Source organism: Pseudorasbora parva, chromosome 2 (genome assembly GCF_024679245.1).
Source record: "Pseudorasbora parva isolate DD20220531a chromosome 2, ASM2467924v1, whole genome shotgun sequence".
NCBI classification, from domain to species: Eukaryota; Metazoa; Chordata; class Actinopteri; order Cypriniformes; family Gobionidae; genus Pseudorasbora; species Pseudorasbora parva.
In genome coordinates, this window is record NC_090173.1 from 25,860,924 (window position 1) to 25,878,308 (window position 17,385).

Here is a 17,385-nt window from a genome sequence, read left to right on the forward strand (position 1 = left end):
AGTTCGTGCTCAATTGCAATTGTTGCTAGTCCATTGTGTCATTGTACGTCGGAGATGATTTTTAATCAGTTTAAGCTTTGAGAAACTGAGCTCACAGTGACGGGGAGAGTGAGAAGCACTCTCAATGCTATAAAAACATTTGGAAAAATCAACACAATCTCATGGTCATGCGTATAAATAGTAAGAGTGTAAAATCTTTTTTGCGTGCATATGATACGCACTTTATGCGTATGTATAAAACGCCATAACCCTAATAATACGGTTCATATGTATAATACGCCATAAAGTGCGTATCATAGCACGCGAAAAACCACGTACCATATGCATGCCAAAACTCATTTTGGCGTATACATTCCACGAGATTGCAAACTATTTATACGCATTTTCGTGAGATCGGGCTCAGAAAAATGTATTCCATCCCTTTTTCACAGATGAATTTAAGCGCATCCAGTGGTTTAGATCCAGCAACCAGGCGTCTACCCAAAGCAGTCAGCTCTTCAAACTATTTATGCCTATCAACATCCCGTGAGTCTCCATGAGTCAGGGCCTTTTTCAGTCTTAAGCAATCCTGAAGAACTATTGTAGGCTATTCTCTTCTTTGAGAGATGCGATGTCATAAAAATCCAAATACGCGCCCATGGTCTCGAAGCAGCGGAAAGCGATCTTCCACGGAACGGATGGCACAGTCGAGCGTATTTTGCACGCATATACTAATCGATGCCGCTCTAAGAGAGGTGGGGGCGCGGCCGGGCGGGAATTTTTATTTTTAAATTTATACTAATGGAGTGGGAAAAAATTGTTGTTGATATAAGTGCGATAGTTGTAACCTACTTAATGTAAAACTAACAAATACATTTTTTTTTTAAATTCTCTCTCTCGCTTACACTCTCTCTCTCTCTTGCCGCCCTGGCTGAGCGGCCGCCCTAGGCCTAGTTGAAGCTGCCTAGTTCGCCTATAGGCACGCACCGGCCCTGCCCAGGACACCATCCGTTGTCTCATTAGGAGCGTGCCCCGACGTTGTCAGGCATGCATTCAAGCATGTGGGGTCCATTCAAACTACTGAGTACCATTTTGAGTTGCTGCAATGAAATTTCAGCAAAATGGACAGGCTTGTAGCATAATTTTTTTACTTTGATTTTCAGCTTGTCTTAGAATTCAGTCCTTTGTAGGTTGATTGTTTTCCATCCAGTCAAATGTCCTTTCCCTTTAAGTCAAAGTTTAAGCCTTTTCTTAAAGGGATAGTTCACTCACTAAGTTACTCACCCTCATGTCATTCCAAACTTGTAAATCCTTTAGTCATCTATGGAACACAAATTAAGGTATTTTTTATGAAATCGACTTCTGTCGTTCTGTTGACAGCTAAGCAACTACCACTTTGACACTTCAAAAAGTTCATAAAGAGATTGTGAATCTAATCTATATAAATTTAGTGGTTTAGTCACGAATGCTTTATATGATGAACAGATTTAATTTAGGATTTAATTATTTTATAATCCCTCAGATTTCATTAAAAAATATTTTCATGTGTGTTTCGAAGAGCAAAGAAAGTCTTACATGTTTGGAATAACATGAGGGAGAGTAAATTTTTGAACTATCCCTTTAAGAACTTTGTTGATTTATACATAAAGCCCCAGATCTTTTCATATAATAAAAGTTACAATTTTAAGTCTTTAGAGAGCCTGGTTCTTTCTAGATGTAATGGACTTGTTGCCTTTTAGTGTCCACTAGGGGGCATAAGTTATCTCAAATATGAAATAATTTGCCTCCCGATGCACTTTGACACAATTAAATATATAAAGAAATGACTAAATGGCCACATTGAGTTTAATTCAAGTAACCTGTACGCCCCATTTTTTTTTTTTTTTTTTTTTATTATTGTGACACACAGATTTTCTTTATTGGAAACAAAAACACCATTATTTTTCCTTTCTCATTTTACATATATTTCAAATTTTGTTCTGTTCATTTTGTTACAGATGACACAATCAGTTACCGACTGACCATTTATTTTATTTGGTTCCACTTATTTTTTCCCCTCTTGTATGGAAACTATCTCTGCAACAAACAAAGATGTGTGCTTGAATTCAAAAAGATAATGCAAACCCCCATGTTAAATTAATTTTAAGAGAGCTTTAAAACAGACACCTTCACTGCAGGAATACATACAGAAATGTGTAAGTGTGTAATATGAACTGTATAAATACTGTATATTAAGAAAAGCGAAGCATGTTAAAAAGTGGAAATCATAGTATTTACTATTTTAGACTTCAGAGACACAACAGTCTTCACACACAGGATGTTGATGTTTCTTTCCTGTTTTACACTTCTACTCAAAACCCTTTTGTGAGCACTTACAACAATAATGTTCATCTAAGACAAGACAAATTATTTGGAGTTTGAATAAGCTGTAAGCATAAAGGTTCACAATGCACTTTTGTTGATCAATTTATCTTTCTATACACTTGTTTTTTATATACCAGTCAGATTCCAATACCAATTCAATTTTTATTATACTATATTATACTCAAATTCCATCCTGTGCTTGCATTCAGTAATGAGATGACAAGCTGTGAGAATCACTCTGACTCAGGGTTTCTCAACTCTGGCCCTCACGGTCCACAGTCCTGCAGAGTTTAGCTCAAACCCTAATCAAACTCAACATTCTGATCCCATTAGCTTGGGTGCTTCTCATTTCTAATTTGTGCATCCTCGTTTCTTTTCCTCACTTGTTTTCCTCGTGTCTCAGCTCCATCCCCATAGGATGTGAGGGAAGGCTGCAAAGAAAAGAAAATGAGGATGGTGGAAAACTTATAATGGAATATTCTTGATCACTTGTCTCAAGCTTCAAAGCATCATCAGCTGCGCTCAAGGGATCTTCCCTTGTGTTATTGAAGTTTGGTTATTTAAGAAATTAATAAATAATAATAAAGTAAGAGGCCCTGTTGAAATATGTGATATATGGTCGATTTAAACAGAATAGGTAAAGCATCAATTCAAATTATTGTGACGAGAAGAAAGAGGAGAATTTATATACGTCTGTCTTCTCTGCAAAAAATACTTCCGCATAGGATACACATGTGCATCCTCACTCGTAACTCCTCTGGGAGGATCCTCACTCCCCATTCCTTGCCTCCTCACGGTGTAATAAGAGAATTGAGACAGCCTTCAAGGTGGCTAGCTTTGATCGGTTTCTCGGGTCTCAGGCTGGAGGAAGGAGTAGCGAGGAAATGAGAAAGCATCAATTTGAGTATTGAAAAGCACCCCAAGTTCAGGTGTGTCTGATTAGGGTTGGAGCTAAAATCTGCAGGACAGTGCAGTGGAACCCCTGCCCTGACTCTTAGTAATTGAAATGAGCCTGTTCCCTAAAGTGCTGATCTCCATGGCCCAGTTTCACAGACAGGGCTTAGATTAAGCCAGGATTAGTTCAATTATGACATTGATTTAAGTAGCTTTTATGAGTGTGACTTAAAGAAGAAGAAAAACATTACTGTCATGCATCTTGAGATGTTAGTGCAGTTGCTTTCAGTTAAAACAGCTCAAACCTTGCCTGTGAAACTGAGGTATCAGTGTAGTGATGTAAATGAAAACAGCAGCTGCCCAGATAGACCAGAAAGCAGTAGATCAACTGTTTAGCTGAGGTCATCATATGTCATCACTGGGCAGGTGTTAGTGCAGCAGATGCTATACAGTCAAGCAGTCCTGGAATGCCAAACACACCCACGGAACATGAAGAACACTACAACTGCCCCCAAAACACTAGTAATTAGCATATGAGGAGACAGAAGTGTGCAACAGACAACTAATCACTTGCACATCAGCTTAATGCTCTTTAATGTGTTGCAACAGTGCTAAAATTGTGCCATCTTTGTCAGAAAGTGAATATGACACATTTTCAAAAAGCCACTCTGCTCAAATACTCTGGTCTGGAACGCTTTCAACTCAGATCTAAAAATCAGCTCTTTCCATGCCAATCAGATTTAAGGATTAGAAGATTTCACATTTATGGGTTTGACAGGTGTTTTATCCAAAGCAACTCACCTAGTAGGCCTACTCAAGGTTTACATAATATGAGCATTCTCTGGGAATCGAATCCACTGAATCCAAACTTGGACGAAAGGAAGTAGTAATAAAAATTATAAAAACATTTCACGTTTAAATAGTAGGCCTGCAATAAAGTAAAGTGCCTAATTTTTAATCTCCACTAACAGGTCTCAGTTCACAATATGCCTGACAATTTGGTGGTTAAGACTATAGCCGCTTAATAAAGTTCTCAAATTTGTTAGTGCTTTCTCAGTGTTAAACTGACAGCTGCATTTTTGTCATTTAGTTTAGCAAATGTTCCGTCAAGCGAAGAAGTCACTGTTATCGATGCGCTTCACCGCAGGGAGGAAGGCAGGCGGGCGGGCGCGCGCACTGAACGCTGTCTGGTTTTGCTGTTTGAGGACGGGAAGAAAAAAACCGACGCCACGCGCGCTTTCTCCAGTGCAGACAGCGGCGGCTCGGGGGCCTCGGATGAACTCGGAGGATGGTTGATGCGCGAGACCTAGGCCAGCCACGTAGCGATGGCTTGTAAACCAGAAAAGCGGTGGACTCGGACCGTCTAGAAGCAAACCAGAGCGATTTAAAATAGTTCTTCTGCGCGTGCATGCGACCGCGAGCTGTTCGTAGAAACTCACGGTGTCCGCCGAGGAAGTGGTTATTTGAAGCAAATCGGTTTTTGTTTTTGTTTTGTAGATTTGTGTTTTATCCGTTCCCAACACAACTTGAGGTGCGCGGTATGAGGGAGAGGGCGCTCGTGTCTCGGGTGAGTACTCTTCGCTACAAGTTAATTTCTGCTTTTACATTTATTTATTGCGATGACAGTTGTTTGTCGCATGCATAGAAACAATCCCTCAAACATCTGTCAAGGTATGATGCTGTCACCGCCACACGCAATGCACGGCACGACTTATTTTTACGACTCGGTTTGCAGGGTTTTGTTTCGGAAGGAATCGTCAGTAATGTTGCTGTTTTCTTGCCAAATGCTGTTTTGCATATAAATGCATTGAGAGTCTTCTGCAGCTGACTGCTCGCAAACCGCGAGGGCATGTCGACATGAATAAGAAAAATCTCTGAAGCAGTATAAATCTGGGCGGTTTGGGGGTGTAAAAAGTGAAAGTCGTACACGACGAAGATGTTAGCTTGCTAAGAGCCATGGGGTTAAATAGCCTAATTGCCGCTGCATGCGCTTTACAAAGCGGGTCGAATCAAATGATCTCGATTGGGCTTTTGCAATCGCATTTAAACATTTTTTGCAAAAGCAGGTCCTGCAGTAGACGGAGAGGCCATTGCACGCAGCTGTATGTGCGTGTGCACTCGGGCTGTTAGCTCTGCTAGCCGAACGGCCTGCACGCCTGCCGTCCCGACCAACCAATGTTTCCTTCTGTTTAACCCTTTCTTTGCGTCGCTTTCCCCAAAAAGTTACTCTTTGCCAGTGAGTTACTGCACACCCTTTGTTCCTTTTCTAACTGTTCTGACAGTATATTCTGACCTAACTGCGCCGTATGCCAGTATTTTCCTTCATTTTGGGGGTGGACGTGTTGGAGTTTGGAGGTGTGTTGTGGATGCGCGCGCTAGGCCCTTCTCAAACGACGGCGTTAGCTCGAGCTGCTAGCGCTGATTTTTAGGAGAACGGGGCGAAGGACTTTTTTCTATTTGTTTTACTCCTTTTTTTATCTTAAGTCTCTTTTTTGTTAAACGTAGTTTGTGCACCTTGATTCGTTTGTGTGCCTGGCAAACCAAAAAAAGCCATAATTTTGTGAGATTATTTCCCCGCTTCCCTATGTCCAGTTTCCAAGCTGGTAATGAAGTCTCACCAACTTCATTGAATAAGAGATTTTCTCCCGAGCTTGTGTAATTCACAATGTCATATGAGACCCACAAATTAAGGCGTTATGGCTTTCAGCAACATTTCAGTTAGTGTTAGATTTGTTCACATTGTCTTCAACTGATCTTTTTCTCCTAAACCTCTTCACGAATCTGTCTTCATAAAATGTAAATGGAATATTCAGGCTGGTGGTGGTAGATGCCCATTCATGTATCTTAGATGTCATATTTGAGTGGTAGTAACGTTATAATATTTATTTAAGGTCTTCTTCTAAAATTGTTATATTTAAATGTACAAGACTTGAGATATTTTAAGCTCATTTTCAAGCTTTTTCTTCAAATTGAGACCAAAAAGTCTTGATATAGACTCACAGTTGATACATTTTTTTTAGACTGACAATATATTGGACTTAAAAGCATCTGTCTTTGGTGATCCTTCTGTGATGTTAAAGATGACATGTTATTATTGACATTAAAATACCTTATTTTTATTCCAGCTTGCATAGATAACGTGGGTCAGCATGTGTACATGCAAATTTGTGCGTGAATGTTTTCTTGATCATATGATTCATCAATAACTTCTGTACTCAAATGTATTTTAAAACTACGAAAAAAGGTGAACAATTAAAACATGCAAAACCCACATACTCTGGGTGGTCTTATAATTGTGTTAAGATAAAATTTGTACATGTATAATTAATTTAATATATATACAATTAAGAATAAAAAGCAGTATTATAACTTGAGCAGTGATGTTTCTCTGTATTGCAATGTCAGTATGTTTGCTTAGACTAGATGAGTGATGAAAGGTTGTGCAGAAAGCCCTTATGGAGATGGGTTGGTTGTTTTATGCAAATGACTAACCTTGGTCACACAGTTTAGAACACTCAAAATTAACATTAGAACTTATTAATTTATGTAGTTTTTGTGTGAAAAGTTTTGTTAAATAATCCACGCAATTATTAATGAATGAGACCCATTGTTCTGTTTAAAGGACTGTCCAACTAATCCAACAGTAGCAGATGGGTGAAGTTATCATTACTTTTAAAATTCCATTTGACTCTGTTGCAGAAATGCACACTTTTGCACACACAATTTTTTTTTCTGTACAGTGTATTTGAGTTGAACACAACTTTTGGTTTTTGGATTTAGAATATAGATTGGGTTCATTTTCATTTCATTTTGGAGGATTAATGAACTGCATTGTTTAATAATGTTTCCTGTGGTTCACTTTTAATGTTAGTATGTATATTACATCAAAAATGGTCATAATTTAGAAATAAAAGGCATTTTTCCAACCCTGATTTTAGTCCTCTGCTCTGAACACTCTGTTTGAAGGGGACTGTCTGCTGTGAGACTTCAGTGTAAACGCCCACTCCCATGATTGGTTAACATCTTTGCATATGAAATGAGCATTACATGTTGAACTCTTGAAAACTTTAGCACTTTTTTACTATTACAGCTCTAAAGGTTAACTCATTAAAAAAATAGTTGTTTTATAGCATTATATTTAGATCTTGGCATTTTAGGTTGCAGTGATGAGCATTGAAGCCGATCACCGAGCCTGCAACATGAGTCCTGAAAACTGTAGCTGGCACACATCGATCACCCCCAGGTGACTGGAAGGAGTATAGGTCATATAGGCCCCGCTCCTCTCCGTGTATTTTATTGGGACATAGACAAACTAAACAATCAAATTAGAATTCAATAAAACATTTTCCAAAGGTGGTTTCTTTTTTTTAGGCTTATTTTTAATCACACTGATGTTAGTTCAAGTGTTCGTTCTTTAAATAATTTTTGTTTTAGTTAGTTATTTGATGCTATAAAAACGAGTTTCGAAAACGAAAATAGGGAATCGATTTAAACCAAATATGTAAACTATTATTTTTTTGAATTAATTATGAAACAAATAATAAAGTTATTAACAGGTATTATTTATATGTTGAATTATGTTTTTACTTACATGTGCTGTGTGTGTAGAAAGAATGAGCAGTATTATGCTATTTCCCCTAGAATAGAGAGTGCCTTTCTGAATATTGTGTTCATTTCTGAAGCTCATTCCGCTTAACACAGCGCGTTCAACCCAAAAATGCCCATTGTGACATGCTAGATCAAATATAGGTCTGTCTGAAATTAATGGCTATGGGGCTGCCCCAGCTAAAGCTTTTTTTTCTAGTAGTTGTTAATTTAAGCCGTTGTTCACATGGTGCCAGCACCTCCATGTCATTGTATGCTACATTTTCTTTAGCTTAATAAATAATGCAATTAGTCGATAAAACAATTGATTAAAATTAAGATACAATTTATATAAAATGAAATTCATAATAATTTGTAATAGTGCTAGCCTTATTTGCACATTTCATCATTATACGCCTGCAGCCCTTAAATGTCGGTTACGTTCAAAAAAAAACACACACATGGCCTTTTCACAAGTAAGTTCATTTAAAGTTTCATTTCAAACAATTGAGTCATTACGTTAAATTATTTGGGAGATTTTTGAATAGCCTAAATCATAAATGCGGGCCTGTTGTAGACCAGACTGTGACAGATGTGTCTAGTCTGATTTGGATAATGTAGTTGCCGTGTATGTTTATCCACATGACCTTCACATTCAATGTAGGCTAGTGAATTTTTACGTTTTATTTTCAACCCCTTTTCATGGGCTACAATCGCCTACGTAGGTGATTTTTGTTGTTGTTGTTGTTGGTAATCGTAATCACAGCCATGTTAAAGCCTGTAGCTGATGTTTTTCTTTGATGTTATGACAGTCCACTCTGCTTAATGTTTTTTTCCAGAATGTTACAATCCTGTTTGTCATTATGCACGAAACTTAATGGCAAGAAATCATCAGAAATTTTGCGGACTTGTGCGTCTCAAGCGCCTTCTTTACTTTCATCCCAATGCCCGTTAGTTGTCAGTGGATTGGCTGGTTCTCTGGAAAAAATGGCATTTGGGGGGGTAAAATTAGTGTTATTTTGGCAGGGCTGCCTGCTAAAATTCACATTCCTGTGTCTATATATCACATAATTGAGGTCGTTTCACTTCAACCCGCAGACATGGAAAACAACCCTTGGGGAACCAGCAGACTTGGCAACACAGTGCGGTTGAGTTCTGTTGACATTTGACAACTAACATTATGCATCGCATAATTTTAAAGTCTAAATGGTTGTAGGTCTATCCAATTGAGGTCTTTCCTGGTTCGGTGTAAAACACGCCGCATAATTACAGCACAATGGAGCAGTATCAGACTCATGTTGTGATTAGAATTAAATATGACAACGTCAGGCTTGGGTTGTCCTTCTTTTTTTTACAGTCTATGCCGATTAAAGACATGTTGAGCATGTGAATGCAGCAATCTTGTCGTTGCGACTGGAAGTTTTCCGTGCACAGAGGGCAGACACAACTAATCGATAATAAAGTAATAATAAATAATATTTACTTTATCGATTTTATAGATTATTATCGATTCGTTGTTTCAGCCCTAGTGCAAACACAATGTAAATAAGAGATTTGTTTATTATTATGGGAATTTTGGCGCAAACTTAGTCACCAATAAACTTGCGCATTTTGACCGTTCAATTGTAAAAGGGAATGCTCTTTGACCTCTTTCTATATATAATTTAATCACAGTTTAAATAAAAGATTCTTTTCATCCTACTAAGAGAAAGAATGTGAAGCTGATTATTAAGTCACTGGTTTTGATTTACTTACACAGAGACAAAGAAAGTCTGACTGTACATGAATCATAATACCAGAAATCATTGGTTACAGAATTAGTTGTTTTCTCAGTTCATGACACTTTTCACTTGTTTGCAACCAATTCTGACAACCTTTTTATGCTGTCACTGGGCCATTCATATCATCTGCTGAAGAATTAAAGGTCTTGGGTTGGTTGGTTAGTTAAAGTGCATCTGCAATTGAGTGACTCAGCTTGCTTGTGGTTAATACAGTTGCATAACAGCACTCAAAGAACCTTGATTGTAGATTCGTAGTGCTGTCATGGTTGACATGTCTTGATTGAATAATTATTCAAATTATCAGTGGTCTGTTGCTATTAAAGTTTAGCACAAGGTCAGCAGCTGAGATGTTTACTGTTTACTAAAAATACTGAGATGTATTTTTAGTTTTTAGCTGTTGTAAGTTTCACGTTCGGTCATTATAAATGTAAAGCTTACTTAACCTGCGTAAACCAGTAATTTCTTGTGCAGTAAACCCAGCTTAAAATCTGAACATGACAGGTTCTACTGGCTGCATTATCAATTAAAGAAAAGTTAAAAGTGATTTTGGTGATTAAATAAGTTTAATTTGTTCATGGTTGATTGAATGAGGTGAGATAAAGGGCTTATGTGGTCATATTTGATGCTCAGTCCTTGAATGAGTAACAATTGATTGGGATATTTACGCCAAAAGGTGAGTAATTTTGTTGGTCGTAGAGATTTTGATTCTGTGATTGTCACCCACATCAAAGCAGCTTGCTTTTTATGTGCGAGGAAACCCAGGATTAGTCACCGTTTTCATCCACCTACTTGCTCACGATGATGAGAGGAGCGGCCCGAGGCATTGCGAAACTTCATTTGCAGTTTTGAAGTGAGAAAAATGTAGTCATTGAGATTTTCTTCACACTTTCACATCACATTTCTCCCTGCTTTTCTCTTTATTGCACCACATCATGCAAACTCTAGGCCTGTAAGTTGCTGTACAGGTTTGTTAATATGAACACATGCCCCATGAGTTCTTGTGTACTTGTGTAAATAGGTGGTGCTTTTTCCTCAGTAGAGGTTGTGTTGCAGAATCCAGAACACTGTGAGAACTGAGATGTGCATTTCTGTAGTCCTTCTGATGGTTGCACTAAATTCATGAGTGACAAAGTCGTTTTAACTATCTTTTTGCAGCTCTTCAGCAAAGAATTAATATTACAAGCCTATTAACTATGATCGCTAAACATCATTTGATATTTAAAGTGACGATTTTACCTTGATTTGAAGCACAAAAGTATTTACACAAAGTGAATAGTGTGCCAGGCCTGTCTCAGAAATATGTGCAGTAATATGCGTTTTTTGTGCCGGCTACTTTCGTATGACTCCGACGCACACACTCTGAGATGTGTGACCCCTTATGCACCCGTCCTGTGGTCACATACTGCGCTTTCCAATTCTCAGAAAGTTTCAAAGCGCACAGGAAGAAAGGTGGAGGTGTGTGTATATGGCTGAATCTGTGTGTGTGTGTGTGTGTGTGTGTGTATAATTGTATGTGTGTAGGCGTTTGTTTGTGTATATGGTTTTGTTTGTGTGGGTAGATTTATGTGTGTAGCCTATGTGTGGCCAGTTCAGTAATGTAAACTGGCGCTGCAAGAGAGGTGCATGATTTAGGCAAATCAAGTCACCCTCCATTGTTTTTAACTATTTTTGCTGAAATATTACAATAAACAGAACACATTTTTCTGTTGTGATGTCTTCACTGGCTGCATGTAAAAACTAGCATGCAGTACACCCGATTTATGAACAAATGACTCTTGTGAACTGATTAGTATAAGTGTAGCGGAAGTGTAGCGACAGATCTTTTCTTCCGTATTGTGACGTACATCTGAGTGAAATGGATTATCAGAACGGAAAAAAATTTAGGTGGGGTCGTGGTAAAATCCATTGGTTGCTGATAGGATGGATACAGATCTGAATTCAAACTTGCTGTTGATTGTAAGCAAAGGGGTGGGAAGAAAAGGGGGGTAAACAGACTAAATGATTAGAGAAGTCTTGTTGTTTTGAGTTGATATGATTTAAAATTACAAGGTCAAAATTAGTTTTAACAAAGAAAACATGCATTGATGAATCGTTCACGTAAGATCCAATAACATGCATTTAGAAAATGGGGTGAACTTAATTTCGGTGTGACTTGACATGAAGACTCAGCTTCATGACAAGTTAAATCATTTAAATTCTGTCATTTATTCACCCTGTTGTTTCTATCTGTCAAGTTCGGAAGTCACAGAATCCCTTTAATGTGTTAGCCTTACTTGTCCTAAAGGTGACTCAAAGGTGAACTGTATACGTTACAATGTTATACCCTTTCTCTTCTGACTTTACATTTTTGTTTTAACTGGCCTAACGGTTGCTTTTTTCGCTTTTCATCACTCACATGCCGCTTTCTCACCCTGAGACACATGATAGTCATGACCTTTCAAATCAAACAGTGCATACATTCACAGTATAGCTCACTCTAGGGACACACACACACACACACATACATATGAATACGCAGTGTCAGTCATGCTTTCCTGCTGCCACAGGATAGTGTGAAATCTTGATGTTCGCACACACCTTGATGAGTCAACAAGGCTTGTGATCCATGAATACTTTTGTAACTTTCTCAAAGCAAAATGTGCAGCTTTCAGACAGTCAAAGGTGCCAGTGTTGCCGTGTGTCTGACAAACATTTAAAGAAAGAAAACCGTTCATTGACTCAGAAGTGAAATCCTTTGAAAAAGGATACTTTCCTAGCATAGAGGTGGGTTAATGCGAATCACGCTGTTGGTCTCTTCTCAGATGCGGCATGCAGCACTCTGACTAGACGGTGATTATCTTGGTAGTCACAAGGCTTTAGATTTTATCATGTAATGCATGTTGTCCACAGTCAGTGCTTTACAATACATTATTGTTCTAAAGACTTGTGAATATTTCACAGAAACAATTGTTCAGTTCACACAGACAACTGGCACACATACAGTGAAACGGAACAGAGATGTTCACAGAGAGCCAGGAAGTCAAGGTTGAGGCCGTTGAGAGCAGCAGCGCATAAACAGAGATATTTTTCCTGTTTGTGGCTGCTGTTTACTCTGTTTAGGTGTTGTTGTTTTTGACTGTGATGACTCAGCATGTTAGGTAGGATCTTGTGGTTAATTTGGGTAATTAATAGGGTAAGTTTGATTTTGAATCCCTGGGTCTATTGTCGCATATTTTCATATAAAAGAGCCATTGATTGGGGATGATCGTTCCTTGAGCGCGCACACCCTCCCCACACCCATTTCAAATCACTCACAGTGAAACTTGTGGTCTCATTTTGGTTCTTGAGTGTGTAACTGCCTTCTTTTTCGGTTGAAGATTCTGCAAGGTGTATGTTAACTTTTGACCACAATTCTATTCTACCGTTCGAAATTGTTGGGTCAGGAAAATGTTTTTCAAGAGACTTCAAAAGTCTCTCATGCTCATCACGATTGCATTTATTGGATCAAAAGCGGTAATATTGTGAAATACTGTTACAGTTAAAAATAATCAGAACTCATTCTAATATGATTGATTTTGATGCTAAAAAACATTTATTTTTGTTATTAAAAATGTTTTTAAAAAAACATAATGCTTAATATTTTGTGTAAACCATTTTAACCGTGTAAATCATTATTTCAGGATTCATTATTAAATAGACCCCAATCCTTTTAAAAGTATTGTATGCTACTGTTTAAAAGTTGGGGGTCAGTAATAATTAATATATAATTGATAATTAATATTAATATTGAAATTAATATTTTTTTTCAACAAGGTGTCCATAAAATTGTTAAATGTATAAAAAAATTATTAACTATTTATCTTAGGTCGACTTCATTATTCTTTCAAAAATATTAGAATATTATACAATAATATCCACTTTCATGAGTCTTTTAAAGGTGTATTTAAGAAATGGTCCTGTAATCACTTTCAAATCTCCCCCTCCCCCTGACTCGAGGTTGCCAGATAGGCTGCAGGATCCAGCAGGAACATTTGTAGCTGCAGCTGTGGTAACTAGAGCAGATCTGGCAACCCGGATGCAGAAACACTACTGACTTTGTGATTGGTCGATAGGTGGAGGGTGGAGCTTCCGGCCAAAACAACATGACAACATCAACATCAGTTTTATTTGAAATGAACATGATTTCCTAATGTCTAGTCTTACATACAGTTCCTTTAAGGTTCAAATGGTTGTCCTTGTTATGCAATACTGTACCAGAAAGAGAGGCATAACAATGCAAATTTGTGCTTTGTCGTATTGCAATATGTGACTAATTTAAAGTGTACTATGATTGTAGTTAAACATTCATGATCAGATCAAATAATCACAATAGGCCTACTTGGTAAATACACCTAGTGACCACATAGCAACACTCGGCATGACTTGCTGACTTCGGTATGGGTAAGCACTGCTGATACTTAATCTGCAAGTGGCTTGTTGTGACATGTTTAGTGGCAGTGATAGAGTGAGATTGTCCCAGATTTTTTAGAATATAAAAATATGTTCTTTTTTACCTACTGTTTGACTGTGTTTTCTGTACTCAGCTTCTTGCGGTTTAATTTTGAGTTGCTCACACACTGCGCTGAGAAACGAAACGTTTGTGGTCTGGTGTGTGTATCTGATTAGTAGTGAGATTCTAGATGTCTACACCTTAACCAGGCTGCAGTTTCGTTTCTCTTTCTTTTTCCCTCTCTTATTCTCTTGATCTTACTCTCTCTCTCTCACACACACAGACACATATACATATACATATAAAGGATGTATGGCACCTGATGTGGAGACCAGAAGGTTTTACCAGGTAACGGTCAAATGGAAGTTTTATGTTATGTTACCACTTATAAAGCTGTATCATACCGGTTCTTGAAATTTAGTTTGATGACACACTGCTCTTGTTTCAATGGTAGTTGTGGTTCATTTACCCGCTTTGATGTACTGAATAAAATGTGACTGCTCAGTTGACACCTGATATAATTGCTTTCAATTGTCTTTCACAACCTTTCACATAATTTCTTGCTCTCTTTCAGGTAGTATCTGGCTGCAGGGTGCTGATTCGGAGCAACTAGCAATGACTGTGAGATCTAAGCTTTGAGTTCAGCTGCACACGGACACCGTCACATCACTGACTGAGAGGAGGCGGCTTTTGTGTCTGAATCAGCAGAGATTGCAGATGAGGTGCTGCTTTTGTCTTTCCAAGTGAAACCGAGATGCTGTTGAGAGACTGAAGTTTGGATCTAAAGCCAAAACAACTTTCATTTGGATCAGGATGAAATAGACAGACTTCATGTGAGTACTTTGAGGTAGGGCTGGGCATTAGATCGAGTTTGTACAATATATTGATATATTTTTAATTAATGATATGAAACAAGACAACACTGTTTATATCTATATACAGTTGTTTAATACAAGCACATCAAAAAATTAGCGTTGGATACAGATTGAGCGGCTGCGGGAAAATTGCATCATTCAATTTGTTTTAAACATGAGTTTTATATTAAGAGCTTCAAAGTTACTGGTGGGATATAATACCCCATCAGATGCTCTGACAGATACATGTGTTGACAGATTTGAGATGTAGTGCTTTTCTCGGTGCATAACTTGCATTTCACAGGTATATTCTTCATCGGTAGATGTTAGAAAGTCATGCAGATATTTCCATTTTTGCTGTCAACGTGTGAATCTCCGCTAAGCTTCACTGAACAAGTGCCCCCACGCATGCGCACCAGACAGAGTGCATTAGAATAGGAGTGCAATAATTCTGATTCAAATATACATATTACTAAAATATTTGGTGTTGGACAATAAATGTAAGTGTATTTTTATGATTGACTATTATGTGTTAATCCAATGTAGGCTAACATAATTAGTCTATGCTTTTGTTTGTATTTATTTTATAATATTTATACTGTATACTGTGGGGCAAGAAAATATTTAGTCAACCTCCAATTGTGCAAGTTCTCCCACTTGTAATTTTCATCATACAGGTACACTTCAGCTATGAGAGAAAAAATACAGAAAATCGCATTGTCTGATTTTTAAAGATTTTATTTGCAAATTATGGTGTAAAATAAGTATTTGGTCAATACCAAAAGTTCATCTTATTACTTTGTTAAATACCCTTTGTTGGCAATTACAGAGGTCAAATGTTTTCTGTAAGGTTTTTACACTGTTGCTGGTAGTTTGGCCCTATTCCTCCATGCAGATCTCCTCTAGAGCAGTGATGTTTTGGGGCTGTCGCTGGGCAACACAGATTTTCTATGGGGTTGAGATCTGGAGAATGCCTAGGCCACTCCAGGACCTTATAATGCTTCTTATGAAGCCACTCCTTCGTTGACCGGGCAGTGTGTTTGTGATCATTGTCATGCTGAAAGACCCAGCCACATTTCATCTTTAATGCCCTTGTTGATAGAAGGAGGTTTTTACTTAAAATCTCACGATACATGGCCCCATTTATTCTATCCTTTATACCAGACCTAGGCATCGTATGGCCCGCAGGCCACATCTGGCCCTCTGGCTATCTTTGAAAGGCCTGCATGAGGTAATTCAGGGTTCGACAATAAGGACAGTATGGCCCCTGGCCAGCATGAACGACGCTGCGGATGGAACTGTCACTTGTCGATTGGAATAGTGCTGCATTGTAGGCATTTGAAGATACATTATCGAGCAAGTCCCTCACTTTACAAAAGCCAAACAGAAACAAACCTTATAGTGAGCACGCACACGCTCTGCGATGTAGGCTATTCTAGCATGATATATTGACTTGGTGCAAAATAGAGTGCATGCTTTCACTGCGTGATTTCAATTAAAATGCATTTAGAATACTTAAGATAAGGGGCAAAAATGCCTGTATGATATGATTTTTATATTTAGCTATATATTAATCAATATCACACAAATAGAGCTGTTTTTTTCCTCCAAATATCAGAATAATTACAAATGATCTTCATGTTATACAACAAATCAATAAACAAGAAGATAGAAGTAGTTCCAAAGAAAGATCACAGCACTGTTTTGCATATTTTAAGCAACATTCAATGCTTTTAAGCATTGAGACGGGGCGATCTCAATGACAATTATTACAGCCGTCAAATGCTTCTTTCTTAAATGAATCAGTCGTTTGAATGAATCTGTTGAATTTGACTGACTGACTCATGAACAGTGACATGCTGCCACCTACTGGCAGTTTTTATTTCAAATTTTATATTAGTCATAGACATATTTAGTCCGAGAGCGTATCCAAGTGTATACACACTATACTGTCCATGTCCAGAAAGGTAATAAACACATCATCAAAGTAGTCCATATGTGACATCAGTTAGTTAACACCTGAGAAAATCAATGTTAATATTTGGTACAGCAGCCTTTGTTTGCAATTACAGAGGTCAAACGTATCCTGTAGTTTTTCACCAGGTTTGCACACACTGCAGGAGGGATTTTGGCCCACTCCTCCACACAGATCTTCTCTAGATCAGTCAGGTTTCTGGCCTGTCGCTGAGAAACACAGAGTTTGAGCTCCCTCCAAAGATCCTCTATTGGGTTTAGGTCTGGAGACTGGCTAGGCCACGCCAGATCCTTGATATGCTTCTTACAGAGCCACTCCTTGGATATCCTGGCTGTGTGCTTCGGGTCAGTCATGTTGGAAGACCCATCCTCGACCCATCTTCAATGCTCTAATTGAAGTTGTTGCCCGAAATCTCGCAATACATGGCCTCGGTCATCCTCTCCTTAATACAGTGCAGTCGCCCTGTCCCATGTAAAGAAAAACACC

General features: G+C 38.1%; 1 protein-coding gene across 2 annotated transcripts in view; it reads left to right on the forward strand.

Moving 5' to 3' along the window:
* The first annotated feature begins 4,217 nt into the window (after positions 1–4,217).
* The window catches only part of znf652 (zinc finger protein 652), a 28,524-nt gene continuing 15,356 nt past the window's right edge, over positions 4,218–17,385 (forward strand). Inside the window, exons 1-2 of one of the 2 annotated variants that reach the window (XM_067413419.1) lie at positions 4,218–4,804; positions 14,645–14,917. The gene's annotated coding sequence lies outside the window, so the exon portion shown is untranslated. The remainder of the gene's footprint in view (positions 4,805–14,644; positions 14,918–17,385) is intronic. The other variant, XM_067413408.1, reaches the window with a different exon arrangement.